We start from the raw sequence: 10,806 nt of genomic DNA, 5'->3' as shown, positions 1-10,806 counted from the left end.
AGAGAGGATGGAAAGTCATACGCCCCACAAAATTTCATACTTATATTTTGGTAAACTCCATTTAAAAGGAAAAGAAAAGCTTAGCTGGCACTGCACATGAGGCTTTTGTTTTGCTTTGTTTTTAGATATAAGTATTGCTGTGGACTGAATTATGCCCCAACTCCCAATTCGTACACCAAAGCCCCACCCTCTAATATGATGATATTTAGAGATGGAGCCTTTGGGAGGTGATTAGGTTTAAATGATATCATGAGGTTGAAACCCTCACTGTGGGATTAGTCCTTTTATAAGAAATCTCCGTCACTCTGTCTCCTCCATGGGAAGACATAGCAAGAAGGGTCCATCTATAAGCCAGGAAGAGAGTTCTCACCAGACCCTGACACTGCCAGCACCCTGATCTCAGACTTCTGGCCTCCAGAACTGTGAGGAAATTAATTTCTGTTGTTTATGCCACCCAGTTTGTGGTATTTTGTTATGGCAGCCCAAGCAGACTAACACAAGTATTTTTTTCAGATAAAATAAATTCGAGAAACAGTTACTTGTAACTATAGTAGTCCCCCCTTATTAACAGTTTCACTTTCCACAATTTCAGTTACCCACTGTTTACCATGGTCTGAAAATATTAAATGGAAAATTCCAGAAATAAACAATTCTTATGTGAATCATCCCTTTGTCCAGCATATCCACTCTGTAGACGCATCCCGTACCCATTAGTCACTTAGTTAATACCCATCTTGGTTATCAGATCCGCTGTCACGGAATCACAGTGCTTGTGTTCAAGGAACTCTTATTTTACTTAATAATGGCCCCAAAGTGCAAGAGTAGTGCTGCTGGCAATTCAAAATGCCAGAGAAGCCATCAAGCACTTCCTTTAAGCGAAAAGGTGAAAGTTCTTGACTTTATAAGGAAAGAAAAAAGTTGTATGCTGAGGTTGCTAAGATCTACAGTAAGAACAGATCTTCCACCCATGAAATTGTGAGGAAGAGAAAAGAAGTCCATGCTTGTTTTTCTGTTGCATCTCAAACTATGAAAGTGCTAGGGAGCTAGATATCCATATCTCACAAGGCCTTCCCAGGTTGTGCTAAAGGATTTGGACAGGATGATGAAATTAAAGGGGAAAAATGGGAGTAGGGGAGTGACATAATCAGATATGGGAGTTGGATAGAAAAGTCACTGAAGAGAAGATGAGAGGAGGGACAGTGAGGTAGCATCAGAGCCAGCAGACCAGTGGTGGGCTCTGCAACAATCCCAAAGGGGCTCAACTAGAGGAGTGTGGGTCAGTTTGAAGAGGAAGAAATAATGAGGAGCTATTTTGAGAAGCTAGGACTGTAAGACCTAAGAAGTCGATTGGGTGTGATGAATAAAGGAGAAAGCGTCATCAGGGGTGGCTTGGGTGTGGGCTTGACTATGGGTTGATGCCACTGCCATCTGCAGAGAAGCTCAGGAGCAGTTGTGGGGGTAAAATACCACCCTGGGCATGTGGATTGTGATGTACCATGGGACATCCATGTGGCCACAGATGGCCACAGGCAGATACAGGTTCTGTGAGGCCTGAAGCGTATATCATGTAGGGGCCCTTTGTAAATTAAAAAAAAAAAAATGCTAAGTTAAGTGTGATGGAAAATATATTTCAGAATAAAAAATTACAAAATATTAAAAGTTAAAAAATACCATCAAGTCACAAAATCTATTAAAAAGTATTTTATTAATTGCCTGACAGATCTTTATATTGCCTTTGTCCTACATTTGAGGGAGTTTACAATTTTTGGAATCCATATTTTAAATGCTTCTTTGTTCACCCAGCTGATGAGCTATTTACCTTTTTCTCATTATATGGCACAATTTTGTAATATTTTCTATTAAGAGAGACAAGATAATCCAGTCTTTCCTTTAGCATGGTTAATCCAAACTTGCTTTTTATGATTGATCATTTCAAAAAAATTTTTGTGGCTCTCACATCATTATTGATTATGTCACATATATATTTAGCATTTTTGTCAAATTTGAGAAAACATCAAGTTTCTTTCACATACTCGTATGTGTCTATACTACTACTGTACTCGTAAATTTGTGCCTTACAAACACAGGAATTATGGGAAATTCTAATGTGCATCATTCTCAATATTCCAGATTTCAAAAATTGTCTGATATATTTATAATTGTCCATGCTGTGTTAACAAGCGTATTCCTGACACAAGAGAAATTCAGTTTTAGATGAGGTAATGATATAATTTTATACATTTTATAATTGGAAGCGTTTCCCACAGGTTAGCTTCTCCTCTGTTACCCTCTATTACTTCCCATTTACTTAGAGTTCAGATAAGATCTCTGACCCTATCCCTTCATGTCCAGAGGCCAAGAGAGTCAGCAGAATGGGTGGGCAGAGTATTCCCAGAACCCCTTCCTATGTTAGGACTGGTGGCAATAACTTGGAGGTGTGGAGGGTAAATAACTAGATGTCGCTAATCCTAAAGTAAATGTATCCTCAACTCAGCTTCCTCTGAGCCAATTCTCACCATTGTTCATGGTCCTGCCAGTGCCACTGGACAGGTGGGGAAATGTGACTGATGGAGTGTTGAAGTAAAAAGTAACCTGAATGGATTGTGATGAAAGTACCTTATTTTATATGCTTTACAAATTCACGACCATGTGAGCAACCCTTTCAGAGCATTGGAAAGGGCCTGTGCCAAGGCAGGACCCTGACACCTAAGTTTCATTAGATTCATGGTGAATTTAACTCAGAAACTGACAGAAAATTTTATACATATTTGGAGCCAGGAGAAATGATCAGGGCTGTCATGTTAGTTGAATCTCTAAGATATTTTTGATGCTTTTTATGGATTCCTAATGCCTTTTACATTTTTTGTTACAATATTGTGGATGCCTAAGATAGGCCTTTCTGTCAGAACTAAAAAGTTATTTTAACAAGTAATTCTTTAAATCTTTGTCTTTTAGAGTCCGCCCAATGAACCGGGGCAGCAGATTATGACTAGATCTCTAATCAGTAAATAAAAGAATTGATATAAAAGTTTGTTTTCCAATAGTGTTAAACAAACAATGTCCTAGTTTAACTCAATACACCGTCATCTGGAATGATACAGGCCTGGGCGTTCATGTCATGATATATTCTGCTTTATTTGAAATGTTTACTATACTTGAAAAATTCCAAAGGGCAAAACTATGTTCATATCCTCTTACTGGTAAATTAATGTGGGACATAATTTATTTTTTCCTCAAACACGAGGCAGGGATTTTAGTGTCTTATAGATTCCAGGGGCCTGTTTGTGAGCAATTATCTGACCCCTGGCAGTGCATCATTTTATACCAGTGACGTGATTCTGAGGTTCGACAGAAAATTAAAGTCTGTCAGTTCCACTCACCAGATATTTGAATGTCTTCTATTTGCCTGGCATTATTTGTGAAGTACTAAAGACACAAAGATGAATTAGACTATCTGTCCTCGAGCTTCAGAGGAGGGGTGAGATAAGAAAAATATACCAAATGATTAAACTTCTTTTATGCTGATGATTTAATTAATTAAATACATTCCTTCCGCTGGTATTTTGAAACAAGCACAATGGGAATACAAAGTAATGTCACACTCACATCTGCCGTTTCTACATTTGATAATATGATTAAGCCCAAGCACTTGTCTTCCGAAACTTCAAAGTCCAGATGGGAACATATGTAAAAAGAAAAGAATTGCAAAGAAAAAAGTGGACAATTTCATTCAACAAGACAAAACAAAAACTTATTCCTACCCCAGGCATTGTACTTGATTCTTTTCCATAGCCAATCCCAAATCACAGATTCAAAAATGAGAGGTAAGAAGAGAGACATTCAGGCTATCCTGACAAAGAGCCTTTCTGGAGGGGCTGTGCCAGCATGGTGGTTAAAAGCTCAGGGTCCAGAGACTGCCTACGCTCAAATCCTTTTAAATCTTGGCTCCTACCCTTATCTGTGGCTTTGAGAAAGTCACTTCATTTCTCTGTGCTTCATTTACTCAAATGATGATAATAATAGTACCCACCATGTTTCCCTGAAAATAAGACCTAACCGGACATCCCCTGAACATAAGCCCTAATGTGTCTTTTGGAGCACAACTTAACACAAGACCTGGTCTGATTTTGGGGGAAACATATAGTGGTGTCATTTTGAGCATAAATGAGGTAAGCCATGTAACTTTTACTTACATCAATGTCTAGCCCACAGTAAGTACTTCACAAATATGATTTTTCCTAATCACTTTGTCACTACCTGTCACAAAAATAGTAGCTATGTTAGTAGATACTGAAACAGACTTGAATGGATTACAATGGGATCACAGAAGAGAGGGGGAAAAATCTCTGGAGGCGGTAGATAATGCTTCATTAATGATGTGATCCTTGCCTTATGTTGAGAAGGAAAGCTGACGTTGTCAGTTTAAATGGGAATTAAAGGAGAGGAGCCTGAGTAGAACATCCAGACAAAGGGGGTGGCTATGCAACAGACAACAATGTCAGAGATGTACCTGGCTTTCATAGAATTGATTGGGTTGGTGCAAAAGTAATTTTGGTTTTTGCAATTATTTTTAACCTTTTAAACCACAATTACTTTTGGACCAAACTAATATAAAAGGAGTTTGGTAAAGCTGAACCAAGGGTGCATTTGAAATAATTCTTGGACTATGAGCACACCATTAGCAAATAGAAATGGGAAAAAGAAGTTGGTGGGGCGGGGATGACCAGGTGGGTGGCATTCTAGGCAGAAAGTGGAAAAGCACAGGGTTAGTTTGGAGAACATCCATCAGTGGGATTTGGCTGGAGGGCAGAGTGGGTATAGGGAGTGAAGGGGTAGAAGGATAAAAAGGAGAGTTGCGTTCATATTGTGAAGATTTTTGGAAGTCACTGTGGGGAAGTTTATCAGCAGCACTTCAAACAGTCCAGTGGGAATGACTAACGGTTTTTTATTGAGCAGGGGAGTGATAGGATTTCATTTTACCTTTAAACAGTTTAATCTGGCTGTACTTTCCAGAAAGGATTATTGTGGGAAAGGAGAGGAGCAACAATACCAATTAAAAGGTAATTTCCTCCACGAGTTTATAATACCTAAGGCTGGGACAAACTCCATAAAGCTGAAATTTATAAACCTGCATATTTGCGTGTGTGTGCGTGTGTAATCTGCAGGCAATGCTGTAAAGATATTATGACTATGATTCCACTAGAGGGTAGTAGAGACAAATTGGTAAAATTGATGAAACTTCTATCAATTCAAGTATCAAGCCAAGCATTTTCCTTCTTGTTTATACTTTGTAATGACTGCAAGCTTAATTCAATTATTCCACGGCTAAGAAATATATGACAAGTACATTTAGTGGGTTGTAGCTCTAGACAAGTTAGTAAATTCGAGGTACCCATTTTTAGAAGGCAAGAAAGCTGGATTGGCAAGACAAAACACTAGTTGACATTTAGCCTTTTTACAATAACCAGTATCTTATTATAGCCTTGAATGCAAACTCTTCTTTTAAATTAAATATTACATCTAAGTCTCTTACTGATTTTCGTAAAAAGAGAAAAAGAACAAGAAAATTGGTAAAGTGAATTCTGGTGTGTACACTTGATTACATAATTTAAGTTGAAAAAAGCATATCTTTGGTGTACTTATTTACAGTTAATGTCCTAAAATATATATTACTGTGTTATATATGTTGCTGTATTTTATACACATACACACACACCTCCTTTTGGAAAGTAATACAGCAATAAAAAGTTCTATACTGTTTTTTTTTTAGTTTAGTATATCCTGCAATATTATTTTATCACAAGAGAATAATTCTATATAGATAAAAGTCATGTACTTGAAAAAAAGTTATTACAACAGTTTCTATTGTGTTTCCCTGAAAATAAGACCTAGCCAGACAATCAGCTCTATTGCATCTTTTGGAGCAAAAATTAATATAAGACCTGGTATTATATTATATTTATTACATTATATAAGACCCGGTCTTATAGCAAAATAAGACCGGGTCTTATATTGATTTTTACTCCAAAAGACACATTAGAGCTGATTGTCTGGCTAGGTCTTATTTTGGGGGAAAACACGGTATAATAAAAAATTTTGTGCCAACCTAGACGTCTAGTGGGGAAATGATTAAATAGTTAATTGTGGTATTTCCCTTAATCAAATACTACACATCCGGACACATACACTGTGATTGCAAGGTTAGAAAGCATGAGCTTACACTAGAAGGAAATAGACGCAGAACTGTTTCCTTAGTGGGATGGGATGTGTGATCATTTAAAAACATTTTCATCCAATTAGTTTTATGTTGATTTTACAATGACCACACACCAAAGGGGAAATATACTGCAGCTAACAATTTACTTACAATTTCAAGGTATTGCCATTTAACTAACACTTTCCAAGATTTCACAGTGCAAAGATCACTATGTATTCAAATTTTAATCAGAATAACTCTCTTCAATTATCTAACTTGTTACAAGAAAAAAGTAAGAAAGAAGGATGAAAGAAAAAAGAAAGGAAGGAAAGAAGGAAGGATGGAAAGAAGGAAAGGAGGAAGGAAGGAAGGAAGGAAGGAAGGAAGGAAGGAAGGAAGGAAGGAAGGAAAGAAGGAAGGAAAGAAATTGAGACTCCTAGAATTTATCTGCTATTTAACTACAAGCAAAATATCTCTGGAGTAAAATATAGTATTTTTAAAAATTTATAAATACCTTCCTTAATAGCTTAAGAAAAGGTACACGAAGAGACCAGCAGAGCAAATGAATCTAAAGCAGAATTTGTCCATATTCCAACAAAACTGTGTGTTGTTAAATATCGAAAAAGTATAGTCTAGTATAGAAATACTGTATTTCCCAAAAATAAGACCTAACCGAAAAATAAGGCCTAGCATGATTTTTCAGGATGACATCCACTGAAGAGAAGCCCTAATGCATCTTTTGGAGCAAAACTTAATGTAAGACCCTTATTTTTGGGGAAACATGGTAGAAGCTTTGCTTGTTAAAGTCATGAAAATGTGTGTGTAAGTCAGACATCCTCTACCATCTTTAAAAGCATGACAAAACTCCAAAACTAAAAATGAACTTATCTTCATTTTAATGGCTTCTAAACACTTACAAAGTCAATAATCATAGAATTTATAAAATAATAAAATTTTAGAGCCTATGGAGCCTTATAGATCATCTAATGAAAAATGAAGAGAACGTCTAAGGAGATTGTGTTTTCCTTTCCCCTATTTCCTGAGCTTTGTGTACGCATTTGTTTTGTTATTTAAGCTTTTGATAATATACAGTGTAACTTTGTCAATATGTAGGAAATTATGTGTGTGTGTGTGTGTGTGTGTGTGTAGATAGACAAAGTAAATCAGTTTAAATGTTTCAGTATGGTAATAATAGCTACTACCTTTTGTAACATTCAGAGTTATGCCATGAACTGTGCTAAGCACTTTAAATGGACTACCTTTAAAGATGCAACCACCTTATTGGTGCATATCCAGCTTTAGATTCAGATGAGGAAACTGAGATCTAGGGAGGTTAAATAATTTTCCTAGTGTCAGAGGAAGAGGCACGACAGAGACTTGTATCCAGGATTTTGTGACTCCAAAGCCCATCTTCTCTACCACCATGCAGTATTCCACTAATGTGCAATAAAATAAATAATACTCTATTAAGTTAATAAATTATTGGAAATATTATTAACACCAATTTTGGTAAATAGGAATTATATATTTAATCCTCTTACATTGTGTATCTTAATGACAATTTCATTCTCACTAGTGTCTCTTTAAAGAACAGTAGAAGTGCATGATTTGCTTTAAATAAAAATGAGAATAAACAAGGTTGACTCATTGGTTAATAGTAGATTATTTAAAATAGGTGCTCATTATTCTGGGAACACCACAATTATTAGCGTTAGATGAAAGGGATGAAAAAAATTACAACTCATTCTCAAATAGGTGTGAATCCAGCTTTTCTCCCATCACTAGAATTTTCCACTCAAAATATATGGTTATTCTCAGTGTTTTTGTGGGAGTAGGCTGGTGGTGGCTTAAGAACACAGAAGTGGATTAATGTAATCCTTGGTTCATGACACAGTGCCATCATTAGTGCATTTGTGGCCATTTTATTCATATAATTATTAATTTATAGTAATAATGTAGTAAGTACCTATGAAACCACACCCAACATTAAAACTGGGACCTTAACAATAGCTTGCATGTGTGTGATTATCTTTGCACCATCTCATTCTGCCACCACCCAACCCCGGGTAACTGCCATCCTGAATCATCATTCTTTTGCTTGCATTTTTAGTTTTGTCTTATCTGTACAGATTTAAAGAGTGTGCTTGTGTTGGTGTGTGTGTGTATTTTCCCTGAACTTTTTATTAAAAAATTTTAAACCTAAAAAATGTTCAGAGTAGTAACAATAAAACCCATATATCCTTCACCTAGATTCACCAATTGTTATCATTTTATTATTTTATTAAATTTGCTTTAACTTTATCTTCTCCCTCTCTTCATCCCTCCCTCTCTCTCTATCTCTCTTCCCCTCACGAACCATTCTCAAATAAATTGCAGACATAATGACTGTACTCCAAATACATCTCTTAAGAATGACATTTTCCTACATAACCAAAACACAATTATGACACCTAAAGAAAGTACTAATTGCATAGTAATCTCTAATATCCGATTCACATTAAAATATCCATAATTTCCCACAAAAATGTCTTTTCTAGATTTTTTTAAAAAGTAAAATCTGAGATACAATCAAGATATCTGAATTATATTTGTTACATCTCTGTAGTCTATGATAACAGTCCACTGCCTTTTATTTTATTTTGTTTTTCGTGATATTATTTCGAAGCTAGTTATCTTGGGACAGTTCCCACATGATACATAAGATTATTTCTTTATGATGTCATTTATCTTGTGTCCAATAGCTTCTGTACTATAGACAATATCTTCTGTAACTGGAAGTTAGGTCTAGAGGCTTGATGAAATCCAGCTCAAACATGTTTGTCAAGGACATGTCACGTGACATTCTGCTAAGAGGGATGTGATACAGACTTCCCAAGTCATGTAATTGGCAACTTCCAGTTCTGTCCATTTGAAAGATATGTCCACAGATTCTCTGATACTCTTCTGCTCACCAGGTGGATCTTAATTCCCCTCCCCCACATGTAATACTCTGAGGACACACAGGCCATGGGTGGAGAGGCACACTGGGTTAGGAGCTAATTCTGCTGCCAAGAGTAGGTGCTGAACTAGTTCTTTTAGTGAGTGAGCTTGGAAGTAAATCCCCCACCCGGACTTGCTTATTAAATTATATTTGTGTAGGAATTTGTCCATTGGGTCCAATTTTCCAAATTGTTGGCAAATAGGTGATAATAGTGTTCTCATGGCATTTTACATCTCTAGTATTTCTGTAGATTGTTTTAATGAATAATACTCCTGGAAGCCAGTGGGTGCCCCTTGCAATGGAGATGGTCACTTCTTCAGACAACTTCCCAGCTGTGGAAAATGAGCATCCTCAAGAGACCCCAGAATCCAACAATGGTGTGTGTACTTCCTTCATGAAGTCTCATTGCTGCCAAGACCTGATTCCCACAAGCTCCAAACGGGTTGTATTTGATACTTCTCTGCAGTGAAGAAAATTTGCTTCGCTTTGGTGACCAATAGTGTACAAGCTGCCCCTTGGTGGGATAGTAAGAAGAAAAGTTTTGTGGGCATGCTGACCATCACCGATTTCATCAATATCCTGCATCATTACTATAAATCAGCCTTGGTACAGATCTACAAGCTGAAAGAACATGAGATAGAAATTTGGAGAGAGGTATACCCACAGGACTCCTTTAAACCACTTGTCTGCATTTCTCCTAATGCCAGTTTCTGTGATGCTGTCTCTTCATTAATTCAAAACAAGATCCACAGGCTGCCAGTTATTGACCCTGAATCAGGCAACACCTTGTACATCCTCATCTACAAGTACACATCTCATCTCATTGTTTATCACTGAGTTCCCTGAGCCAGAGTTTATGTCTAAGTCTCTGGAAGAGTTAGACTGGCACCTATGCCAACATCGCTATGGTCTGCTCCGCCACCCCCGCCTATGTGGCTCTGGGCATCTTTGTACAGCACCGAGTGTCGGTCCTGCCTGTGGTGGATGAGAAAGGGTGTGTGGTGGACCTGTACTCTGAGTTAGGTGTTATCAATACGGCAGCAGAAAAGACCTACAATAGCCCAGATGTGTGTGTGACTGGATCCCTGCAACATTGATCACATTACTCTTAGGGTGTCCTCAAGGGCTGCCTGCCTGCATGAGACTTTGGAAACCATCAGCAGCAGGATGGTGGCAGCAGAGGTGCACCGACCTGTAGTAATTGATGAACACGCTATGGTCGAGGGAACTGTGTGGCTGTTGCACATCCTGCAGGTCCTGGTGCTCACAGGTGGAGAGAAGCCCTGAGCTGGGGAAAGGGATCAGGTGGCACCCAGTGGTATTCCCACTCACTGCCTGCCCAAAGGTCTGTGAACCACAGCATTGTGATTCTGTTCCCTGCTTGGGAGCCTCCCTGCCTTTCTACCTGGGAGCTGGGGAAGAGGGTGGGAGAGGAAAGAGAATGGATTTTGTGCTGTCCTATCTTCACACATACATGTGAGGAAAACTTTCAGCCCAGTCCATCCTAGACCCTGTCCTCTTAGACATAGCCCCCGTTCTGAGTGAACTCTGGACTCTGTGCCCCTTGGGCAAATTCTGGTGTCTAAGAGAGCCCAGACCTCACCCAGCCTTTGCCTCTATCTCTGTCCCT

The 10,806-nt window shown here is 38.0% G+C and overlaps 1 pseudogene across 1 annotated transcript; it reads left to right on the top strand.

Annotated features, from left to right (window-relative positions):
* Positions 1-9,471: 9,471 nt before the first annotated feature.
* On the top strand, positions 9,472-10,463 carry LOC308507838 (5'-AMP-activated protein kinase subunit gamma-1-like; annotated as a pseudogene). Its single transcript has one exon. The product of its transcript is annotated as a 5'-AMP-activated protein kinase subunit gamma-1-like (transcript).
* The last annotated feature ends 343 nt before the right edge of the window (positions 10,464-10,806 follow it).

This window comes from Rhinolophus hipposideros, assembly GCF_964194185.1.
Source record: "Rhinolophus hipposideros genome assembly, chromosome: 15".
Classification (NCBI taxonomy): domain Eukaryota; kingdom Metazoa; phylum Chordata; class Mammalia; order Chiroptera; family Rhinolophidae; genus Rhinolophus; species Rhinolophus hipposideros.
This window is presented reverse-complemented; position numbering and strand designations above follow the sequence as displayed.